Raw genomic sequence first — 12,500 nt, forward strand, 5'->3', positions numbered from 1 at the left:
AAAAATTCTTTTTCCTGCAATCCCCTTGTCTTTTTCAAATTCATCTGCTTGAACTCTTTTTATACAAACATGCTCCTGAAATTTGGATAAGGTAGATAGTAGTTCCTGTGTTACTTCTCCTTTACACTCATTTTTTAATTGTAAAGATGCTCAGAGTCCTCCTTGGTTCACTGCTGCCAAATGACCTGCTCTGCTAGATTTACTTTTTCAAGGGATTTTTTTTGCTTTTTTTTTTAATGCAGACAGTCTCTAAACCAACAAGATGAACTAAGTGACTGTGACCAATAGAGATTATCTAACCACCATGAACTATTATAGCTGATGCCTAATGCTTTAAGTATTAGGCAACTGTTTTCATGCAGTTTGTACTTACACTGGTCTGCTGGTATTTCTTCTGAAAGAAGTATATTTTTAGGCCTTAGCTTACACAATATAAAGAAACACATTACCTCTCCATAGTTTAATGGAACAATTATTTGCTAAAGCTTGTACAACATCTTTACATTTAGTTGGAGATTTTTGCAGTGCTCTCATTGATTTTGATAAAGCTTTTCAAAACATCTGACTAATTAGTAAGTTGTGCAATTATTTAAACTGAAGATATCGATTCATTTAATTTGTCTTTATTTTTTTGTCTACTAATTTATTTTTGTATTCCGTTTTTTTTTATATGAATTTTTTTTTTTTTTTGCTGTTCATTTTTGCAACTTTCATTTTTCTCAGATTCACAATTCTTTTATATTCTATAGTGCAGTATTCTTTGTCAGCTTTTATATTAACCTAAATTTAAAACTGGAAGCTATTTAAATTTACAAAGACCTTAAAATCAAATATTTAAAGAATTATTTAGTTGCATCTTTTCAAACAAATTCAAACTGAAAATAAATTTCAAAATACCACTATGTAGTTGTTTTCTTGTTGAATTTAATAAAGAAAATTGAGATTAATTTTTAAAAAGGTAAATTATATCAATACTATATTTATGTTAAAGGCATTTATATACAAAAAATTATTTTTTATTATATAGTATTTATGATTTTGTTCCAACCCACATCAACAATTTTTTGAATTTAGCATTCTTATCTATGTAATGTTACAAATATATCATTAGCTATAAAACTATGTAAGGTGTGTGACCAAACTTTTTTTGTTCAAATTATGTTAAAATTGTTATGAAAATGCTTTTATGTAATTAACACAATATTAGATATTTATTTATGATAAATGGAAAATAACATACTAATATTAAAAATTTAAGTTTCAAATTTTATTATCTGTAGAAATTAATATTAATATTTTTCCATAAAACTTACTAAAACTTTGAAATTTATTTTAAGATGCAAATTTAGTTAGTTTTTTGTAAAAATATGCAAAAAGATCATTAAAAAAAGTGTTTGAATTAATTGCTCTCTGGTTTCACTAATTTGAGAATTGGCCAAATATAGTAAAGTAAAAAATTATATTATTGGAAGCATTTTTGTATAATAACATTGTTGTTATTTTTGTTATTATTATTACTATTATTGATTAAATATTACTCATGTTATTGTTATTATGTTGTTGTTATTTCTGTTATTATGTTCTGTTGTTGTTATTTCTGTTGTTGTTGTTGTTTTTGTTGATGTTGTTGTCTTTAGTTGTTGTTTTTGTTGTTGTTGTTGTTGTTGTTGTTATTGTTGTTGTTTTTGTTGTTAATACTTAATTGGTTATTCAAAAATAATAATGCATAAGCTTAATGAATATTTGAAATTATGATTAAATCAGTCAATGAAGTATTTATAGTATTTTAAAATGCTTAAAATAGTTGAGTCAACTAAAAAATGAGAAATTTTAGGCATTAAGATAAGTGCCAAAGAGTGGTTTACCTAGTACTTTTTTTTGCTAATGTAAAATGGTTGCCAACTTATTTTTTATGTTTTACTGCTGTAACAGTGTTTGGAAATCAACTGATATCTTTTTTTATATTAAAAAATGGTTTAATGCAAAAGTTAAATAAAAATTACAACACAATATATTAATATTTTTTAATTGAAAACTTTTTACCCTTTGTTCTCTGCAAATAATTGCAATGTAATCTCAGATTAAATAGTCATCATCTCAGGTAGGAGAAGCATTACAATAGTATATAAAATTTTGTTATACACTTTAAATTGCTTTAAAACTTTCAAATTAATAATTCAAGTTTATACCTTAGGGTGAAAATTTCTCAATTATGAATCAAACCTCAGTTTATTTTTTTAAATAACTCTCAAATTGAATATTGCCTTACAATAGTTCTATGTTGCACTTGGTTATTATTATTATTTATAGTTATTTGTTTTATTAGTTTTTTATTATTTTAGGTTATTGTTCTAAGAAACTTTTAAAGTTAGTTTGAAAAAATTTTGAAATTTTCACATTTTCTGATAATACTTTAACTTTCTAGTATTTTTTGTTTAATTATACACTGTAATTTATTTGATGCAAATCGGTTAAGTAAATATTAGACTAATAAAATAAACTCTTTATTTTTTCATTAAGTGGAAACAGTTGATTAAACAAACATTGAACAAATATTTGAAAATTTCTTTTCTTAAAAAATTTTCAAAATGATTTGTTATGCATTGAAAATTCTTGAATGTTTATTAGGATTTAAAAGCAAATAAAAAAAAAAATATATAAATCAACACAAAGTAAAAAAAGGCATTTTTGAATCATTGGTTTTTAAAAAATATTTTCTGTTCTATAGCAATTTATTTTGTTGATATTATGTTATATTTAAGATATATTTAAACTCATCTATAATATAATAATAATAATAATAATAATAATAATAATAATAATAATAATAATAATAATAATAATAATAATATATATAATATATATATATATATATATATAATATATATAAATATATATATATATATAATATATAATATATATATATACATATATATATATATATATATATATATATATATATATATATATATATATATATATATATATATATATATATATATATATATAAATATATATATATATATATGGATAGATAGATATAGATAGATGTATGCCCATTAGGGTGTCATAAATTTTTTTTTTTTTGAAATTCCAAGTGTGGAAAAGTGAAATCATTTTCAATATGTAGTAATCAGTAAAAATTCCAGCTCTCTAAGTCAAATCTAAGGTATAGAAGGTGTTTTTAGGCAGTTACTACATAAATTTTCTATTATACTATTTATATATCTATTATACAAAAAATTCTATTATACTATTTTCAAATTTTACTTTTTGATTTTACAAAAATAAATTAAATTTTATGTGCTTATGCAATTGAACCTGTCATTTCGAAAAGGACATAAGTCCAAAACTTTTAAAAGTTAGTTTATAAGTTTGAATTAAAAATTTCTCTATGATTTATATTTTTTTTATAAAAAATAAAAAATACATAAGTTATATACGTTCTTTATTTATCTACTTCCATGTTTAATTTCTTTAGCAACCTAGATATTATTTTAATAAAAATCATATTTTTGTTTATTTTGAAAAGTTTTAGTAAATGGACTTGTGCCTTTTTCGAAATGACAGGTTCAATTAGTGTGGTAGTTTGACTTAAGCAACTAAAAAAACTCTTGACTGTTTAATTTAAGAAAACTATATATTTACTGTATAACAGCTTCAAATGATAAGTTTTATTTTTGTTAAATAAGTTTTTCTTTCTTATTAAAAACTTTTTTCAACTAGTTTGTTCAGAATGGAGCAGATAATTGTTATAAAAAAAAAAATTATGTATGATGTTTATATTTTACAGTGCGTCTTAACATTCCTTATTGAACTCAGAGTTACTAAAGTGAAAATGCAGGCACAAGAGGCAAAGGAATCAGGAGGAGAAGAACAAGAGGAGAGTTTGAATTTTATTTATACACAGACATTTTGTGGCTGTGGCGTAGTGGTTAGAGCGCTTGATTTATAATCAGGAGATCCGGGTTCGAAACAAGCTCTGGACAAATTTTCTGGTTGGTAAGGAAGGAGGTGTGAACTTTCTGGTTAAATGCACTTCTGCGGTGCTCTGTGACAAGACCGTTGGGACTTTTTAGGGCACCTAAAAAAAAAAAAAGGCATCAAAAGTGTGCCAGACTCTGATGACATTTTTATGCCCACTATAAAGAACTCCTATTGAAATCAGGAAGATTTCAAGAGAAGTACAAGTTAGTATTTAACTGAGTATGGATGAATTCCTACACAACTAGATCTCTATTGTGACAATATTTAGTATTGGTGTTAAACCCAGGACCTGTTTATTAAGCACTCTTTATAAAGCCAAGCTGAAGATCTCAAAATCAACTCTGAGGAGAAAAAATCACACTGTAGTTAATTCAGAAGCCCAAGCGATCATAGACCAGAAGATGGACTAGAGGTCCATCTTCTGGTCTATGATCAGTTGGGAGCCAGTGATTTACTTTAAGACTCAGATTGTAAGCTAGCTCATCAGTGAAGTTTAAACAATTCATGAAAGGACGTTAAGTGTTTCTTTGTCTGAAGCCAACTCTTTAAACTTTTTGGTTAGTGTTTTGAAGATTAAGAGCACCAAGGAAAGTGACCAGGCTATTGCCATTTAGAGTATCCTTGAATACTAAAAGCTTTTAGATTAAATCATTAGGGTGTATGCTGACACCACTGCCAGCAACACAGGCATAAACATAGAAGCCATAAAGAATTTTGTTGGTCATGCATTGGAAAGGCCCTTTCTGGCTAATGTGCAAATACAACATATAAGAGAAGCATGTATATCATGCCATGAAACTTATTCTTGGCCCAACAAAAAGTTCAACAAAAATCAACTGATATTTTTTTATATATTAAAAAAAATGGTTTAATGCAAAAGTTAAACAAAATTACGACACAGTATATTATCATTTTTTTATTGAAAACTTTTTACCACTTGTTTTAGTTGCAATTTGACCTCAGATTAAATAGATTATCATCATAGGTAGGAGAAGCATTACACAGGCAGTATATAAAATTTAGTTATATATATATATATATATATATATATATATATATATATATATATATATATATATATATATATATATATATATATATATATATATATATATATATGCACACACTTCAAATTATTTTAAAACTTTTCAGCAAATAATTCTAGTTTATACCTTAGGGTGAAAATTCTCTATTATCAATCAAGCTAGTGACTTTTTTCTTAAATAACTCTCAAAGTGAATATCGCTTTACAATAGTTCTATGTTGCACTTAGTTTTTATTATTATTTGTTTTATTAGTATATTTTTGTTTTAGTTCTCTGGCTAATGTCCAGATACCACATATAAGAGAAGCTTGTGTGTCAAGTCATGAAAGTTATTCTTGGCCTGACAAAAAGTTCAACAAAAATCAACCGACATCTTTTTTTATATTAAAAAAATGGTTTAATGCAAAAATTAAACAAAATTACAACAAAGTATCAGGCCGTGTTTTAAAGCAAAATTAGAGCAATTTACATTTAATCGCTGAAGAAAAATCGCTTACTGCTTACGTAAAATCTCTTAAGATTTTACGTAAGCAGTAAGCGATTTTTCTTCAGCGATTTTTTATCATTTTTTAACTTTTAAATTATTCTATAAGCGGTAAGATAAAATAGGTAATTAATTAAAAAAAAAACTACATTAACTTTTGAATAAAGATTATTTAAAAATATTTGTTACAAAAGTTTGAATGACAATTATGTTAGATATAAGTGCTATTTACTAATGAAAAAAACTCAAATAAAACTAAAAATTAATTTTTATTTTATTGTAACAGTTGATTTTTTTGCTTGGAAAACGCTAATATTTTAATATTAAATCCTTAAAAATCTTAAAAAGTTACATAAGAACATAAGTTCAACTTTTTTTTTTATAACGCAAGTTAAATCCCAGCGATTATTTTTTATTAAATGACATATACAGCAATATAATTTTAATAAATGATGTTTGGAAAAATAATCCTTTCACAAAAATAATTGCTTTCACAAGAAAATTGTTAATAAAATAATAAACTTTTAATAAATAAAGTAAATAAATTAACGTAATTTTTTTATTTGTTACTCACTAATTTTTTTTAAATAAAAAAATTGCTAAGTTGCAATTAGAAGTTTAAGAAATCATGATTTAAAAATTCAAAAATTTAACATATTTTAATTCATTTATGCAAATGTTGAGAAAAGAAAGAAATTTGTTTATATCAAACATTTTTTAAAATGTGATATTAAATTTAATTGTTTAATATTAAAAAAAATATATATATTCCCTTATAGTAATAATAAAAAAGCCATTAAATAACGTTTAACTCGTTTTGCAATAATTAATATTATTGCAGTGATTAAAAAAAGTCTTTAAAAAACAAGAAAGTAAAGAGAATTTTATGACGCCAAATTCACATTAAGCTATTGCGTTAAGCATTTTTTATTTAAAACAAGACCTGTACAGTATATCATTATTTTTTAATATTTTTATATTAAAATGTCAGATTAAATAGATCATCATCAAAGGTAAGAGAAGCATTATATTGGAAGTATATAAAATTTAGTTATACACTTCAAATTATTTATTTACTTATACATAATGATAATGGTTTCACTTTTCAACACTTCACAATCACAAAAAAATCTCTTTTTGAGACACTTAGGGATGAAGCTTTTTTTAATATCAACATTAGTGGTGCAACTAAACATTTGGAACATTCTTTTAAGACTCTTAGATGTATATTATGAATTCCTGTTGATTTTTAGTATATTGTCAAAAATAAGTGAAGAGCAATCAATTAAAAAACAGTATTTACATTTTGTTAAGTTCAACATATCTTCTTTAACAAACACTGACCTAAAAAGTTAATTTAAATTGTTTACCATTTCAGAGCCATCTGGGGTGATAGTACCTTTTTTTTGATAGCTTAGATACTGTCTTTTACTTTTTTTTTTCGTGTAATAATTTATTTTTTCATGTTAATTAATTTCGGACTTTTTTTTGCATTTTTTGATAAACTTTGTACTTTTTGACAAGTTCTTTGCCTTTATTTTTAATTTTTCGAATAATAATTTTATAATCATGAACCATTTTATTATCTTGAAACCTTGTGTTGCGACATTTATACCTGAGTTTTCTTTTAATAATTGTACTTTTTACTCTTTATATTGGTTTTTGTAATTAATCAATTGCATCCTGTATTATATAATGATAAAAACTTGAGATACTCTTATCAGCGTTTAGTCTCCTTATTTCATGGTTCCAATTAATACCACAGAATCTGAATATCTTCTCCTATTATACAACATTTTCATTTTACTGAATGTGAGGCAAGTCTGATGGAAGTTCACACCATATTTGAATTCAATAAAATGATGAGCATGCAATAGCTCCAAATAGTGGCATATTTTTTTCTTGAAAAACTCTAGCCAAATGTTTTGTTATCACTAAGTCTAATAGGTTTGTTGTTTTTTTGTTATTTATTTGAAATGTGGGTTGATTTATATTTTGAATTAAAAAACAATAATTCATTGCATCTAAAAACCTATTTTCAGTAATATTCCGGTCAGCCAATTTTTATTGCCTTACTCGATTATTGAGTAATTAAAGTTGCCGCATATAATTAAACCTGATTATAAATTTTTTCTAATAACTTATCGAAGTTTTTATTTTTATTTTTTTATTTTTAAACATCTTCGCTTCCAACAAGGCTGCAAGCAGCCACTTATTAAAGTTGGAAGTTACTGAAAGAGAAAAGATAAAGATTGTAGAGCAAGATAACGATTGACGGACGACTTAAAAGATTGCAAATTATATGAATCAGGAAAACAAGATGAAGGAAGCGAATTCCAAAGAGCTGATGTTCGAGGAAAAAAACTAGACGAATAAGCGTTTTTGGAGCACTTGAACAGTCACAGAAAAAGGATGACATTTAATTGATTGATGAGTAACACAAGAATGAATTTTAGGAGATGGCACAAGTGACGCTAGCTCTTTAGAGCAGTGCCCATTATAGTATTTGTAGAAAAGAGAAAGAGAAGCAACATTACGACGATGTGATAATGGTTGGAGGTTGGCTGCAAGAGCAGGTCCAACTATGTTTACAATGCATTTTTGCACCTTGTCTAAAAGAGAAAGGGCATCATTAGAAGATCTGCCCTAGATATGGCAACAGTATTCCATACAAGGCTGGATTTGAGATTTATAGAGATAGAGAATAGAATCCAAAGTAAGAAAGTGACGAGCTCAATAAAGAGATGCAACCTTAGCAGATGCTAATTTTGCAACTGATTTGATATATGGTTTCCAAGAAAGATTAGAAGTAAGAGTTAATCCTAGAAGATGAAGAGTAGGTGACTCATCGAGTACATCACCGTTTATAAATATAGGAAGGTCTAAATTATTGCGATAATGATTGGCTGAAAAAAATTGAGTTTTATCTGTATTGAAGTTCACCAGCCACTGTGAGCCCCATGCTGTAGCAGAAGTGAGATCCTTTTCAAGCTCAAATGCCCCCTCCAAGCAATCAGAGAGTGTTGGTTTCTTATCACGACAAGAATAAATGGTAGTATCATCAGTAAACAATGCCACCTTAGGTGTGAGAATATCTGGAAGATCGTTAATGTAAATTAAAAAGAGTATAGGGCCAAGGATAGAACCTTGAGGAACCCCTGAAGTTACAGAATAAGAAGGAGAGTGCTGTCCATCAAGGACAACTTTTATGCTACGATTGGAAAGGAAGGATTCAATAATCTTAAAGATGTTGCCGGATACACCACAAGAAGAAAGCTTATGGAGAAGACCAGCATGCCAAACTTTATCAAAAGCTTTTGAAATCTCAAGAATGATAGCCTTAACCTCTCCACCTTCATCTAATGCACGATAAAACCTATCAGTTATTACTGTTAGCAAATCAGCTGTAGAACGAGAAGATCGAAATCCATATTGATGGTCAGAAAGTAAGTTATTAGATTCAAGATGAGAAATTAAGTGTTTGTTAATTAAAGGTTCAAAAACCTTGCTTATGATAGGAAGAAGACTTATGGGACGGTAGTTAGACGAATCAGATCGTTCTCCAGAATTTTTGAAGATAGGGATAACAGATGCCGCTTTCCAGCAGGCTGGAAAACAAGACTCTGATAAGCACTTGTTGAATAGTTTTGAGAGTATAGGCGACAGCTCCGGAGAACACTTCTGCAAGACAATAACAGGTATGTTGTCTGGGCCACAAGCTGTAGAAGAGTCTAGGCAGGAAATCACTTTAGATACAGAAGCTAGAGTGATATGAATGTCAAGCAATGGAACAACCTGTTTGTTGGCAATATCAGGTAGAACACAACTAAATCTTGTATCTTATCTCAAACATTTTGAGATAAGATACAAGATTTCATGACCTGAGAATAGCGGGTTTTGGCGTTAGACAAAACCTTTTTACAATTGTTTCTAGCAGTAATAAACAGACATCTATTTTCTGGAGAATTGTTTTGCTGATAAATATGGAAGTAACAGTTTCGATTGGCAATCGCAGCAGCACAGTGTGAGGAAAACCATGGAGGAGAGTGAGGCTTGACCTGGAATCGTCGAGAGGGAATAAAAGATTCCATGCCAGCCTGAATCCACGAAGTTATGTAAGAAGCACATTTGTCGACAGGAAGATGAAAGATTTCTACCCAAGGGCCATCACAAAGATAATTATGGAAAGAATCCCAGTCAGCTTTACTGTAGTTGTAAGAGGTACGATAATAGGGGGATTCAGGTGATGAAGAAGAATGAGGTATTAGTTTTAAAGAGATCAAACTGTGATCAGAAGCACCTAAGGGTATATGTGGAGAAACTGAGCACTGACTGGGATCAGAAACAAGACATAAGTCGAGTAAAGAAGGTAAATGATTCGGGTTGTCAGGAAAGCGAGTTGGAAAGTTGACTATTTGAGATAGGGATTGAGAAAGGCAAAAGTTGTGGGCTTTAATGCCTGCAGAGTCACTGACACTATAGCCAAGCCATTCAGAGTGGTGAGCATTAAAGTCACCGACAACAACAATATAGGCTGATGGATAAAGAGGGAGGACTTGGTCAATATGATCAGAAATAACGTCAAAAAGAGTGCAGTCTTGAGATGAAGGAGAGCGATATAGAACAAAGAGAAAGGCAATAGAGTGAAGTGGTGCTTAATGAAAGCGCATGAAAGAATAGTCTGTGGATTCAAATCTAGTTTCACGACAAATGGGTGAATTCTTACGAATGTAAATGCCCAGGCCAAGCATGTGACTATTGGAGTCTTACGAATTAAAGGATGATAACCATCAACACTAAGTTCACAAGATGAGACAGCCGAACTCAAATTAGTCTCACCAAGAGCAAGTAGGTCTGGTGAACTTTGCAAGAGATGAGACTCAACAGAAGAAAAGTTACTTCAAAGACCAGGAATATTAGTGAATGATAGGTTTAGAGAACTTGGTGATGATGATGGTTTTTTGTGTTTTATAGTTTTTGGTACTTTATTCATTTTTAAATTAGATTGAAGAATTTGACTCAAAGCATAGATAGTACTCAGAACACTGTTTAATAGCCCAAGCAATTGCCTTATTACTACTAATAAACCCTAAGCTGTAACAAATGGCTCCAAATGTGGCCTCCGCAATGCACACTAAAAGTACAAATAGGGACACCATCCATGCGCAACATGTCACTGTTAATACTTTGATATTTTTCAGCTGTTGATGGAATCAGCCTCTCTGAGAGCTACCACAGAGTTTGGGAAACCTGACTACCAGCCGGCCTCAGAACCATAAAACTGAGTTTTAGAGGTGTACCCTCATTAAGAGATAATAGAATGAGTTGCCTAGTCATAAAAACAGAGACACAAGCAAAACCCATGCATTGAGTCAAGAAGATCCAGCATTCAACATCCTAAACTGGAAACAATGTATTAAAAATACCTCTGCGCCAGCCTAATAGATGAAGAAGGGGTGCGAGGCTGATCAACAGATAGAATCTGTTTACAACTTAAGTCTTTGCCTAGGAGGTCTTCTACGAGACAGTAACCGGGTGCATTTAACATCTGCCCAAGATGAGTATTTTTATCGAGACACCATATCTAGCCTTTACTCAACCAAGAGCCCCAGGGGGTGGGTGTTTTAAATTGGAGTTAGCATCTCCTAGCCTTTGCCTAAAAAGGCGTATCCTACAAGGCAGCAAGACATGAAGCAAATTGTACTGGGTTACATGTTACCAGTAGCAGGATAACCTATTTGATATATAAGTATTTGACTGAATCTATTTGCTTGTTATTTCCTAACTACAACCTTCTACTCTAAAGATACACCCACTAAGAATTTAGTTCAAAACCTGTACAAATCACCATTTGTAACATATTTTCATTATGTGAATAACTATTAATCAAATTAAAAGAACTGATGCTTTCATGGATATAAATGCATACTCTAGGTTGATAGCTTCTTTTGATAGATCTTCAGATTTCAGTGTTAATGGTTGTTATCCCTTGATTTGCAAAAACTCCAATAATCACATGCTTGACTTGGGACACTTATGCATCAGTTTGCCTATTTGTTGTGAAATCAGGTTTGGATCCTCTGACCATTTATTTATGTGCTTCTGCTTAATACCTCTTCACTCAATTACTTTTTTCTAGTTCTGACCTATTTGACCAAACCTTTTTTTCTTTATCAATTGTGGCAGCTGATGTCTTTTATTTTCTACTGATAGATATGCCTCCTACATAACCTTCTGAAGCCAGGCGGGTATGGAAGCTTTTATCCCTCAGTGGTTTAAAGTCATACAATATGGTTTTTACCTGTACAGCTGCTATATATCTAATAGTAATTATTTTTTTCATCTTTTTCACAAGAACTACTCTCTCGAGAACAAATTTCTTTTATTATTACTCTCGTATCTTATCTCCGAAGTTAGTAGTTCTAAAGAATTAAAAAAAAAATCTTTAACAGTGTCATTAACAAAAGTTAGAGTTAAGCATTCCTTTCTAATTCATAGGTCTGATCTTATTACCTCTCCCAAGAATAAGGCTTAGCTATTTGCAAAAACCTTTTCCTCTAATTCGACTTTTGAATCTAAAGGCTATACTCTTCCTGCCATTCCAGTTAAATAGGTTAACCCATTGTTAGACATCTAAATCACTCCTGCTTTTGGTGCTAAAATTATTTCTAAATTAAACTCTTCTAAAACTTGTCAGTCTTAAAAAAGTGTTGTCCAGAAATTAATAAACTATTTAGAAAGTACTTGACTGAATCTTATTTTTCTGTCTGCTTGATAAAAATGCCATCTGTGGTTCCAATTAAAAAAAATTCTTGTAAACACTCTGATCCATCTAACTACCATCCAATCAATCTTCTTTTTTTGATTAGCAAGGTGTTTGAGTCTTTAATCAACAAATTTCTAAAATCTTATCTTTACTTTAATAACTCTGACAAAACAGATTTTGATTGTGCTATTGCTTACTTGCCAACTGTGGTAACTAAA

General features: G+C 29.2%; 1 protein-coding gene across 3 annotated transcripts in view; it reads left to right on the plus strand.

The window, feature by feature from the left end:
* LOC100206710 (FYVE, RhoGEF and PH domain-containing protein 2) overlaps positions 1–12,500 on the plus strand; it is a 63,430-nt gene that overhangs the window by 1,175 nt on the left and 49,755 nt on the right. The window contains exon 1 of one of the 3 annotated variants that reach the window (XM_065800974.1): positions 7,174–7,463. The exons of the other annotated variants lie outside the window; for them this stretch is intronic. The gene's annotated coding sequence lies outside the window, so the exon portion shown is untranslated. Of the gene's footprint in view, positions 1–7,173; positions 7,464–12,500 lie in introns of those variants that run through there. 3 annotated transcript variants of the gene reach the window in all.

The sequence above is a fragment of the Hydra vulgaris genome, chromosome 07 (genome assembly GCF_038396675.1).
Source record: "Hydra vulgaris chromosome 07, alternate assembly HydraT2T_AEP".
NCBI lineage: Eukaryota > Metazoa > Cnidaria > Hydrozoa > Anthoathecata > Hydridae > Hydra > Hydra vulgaris.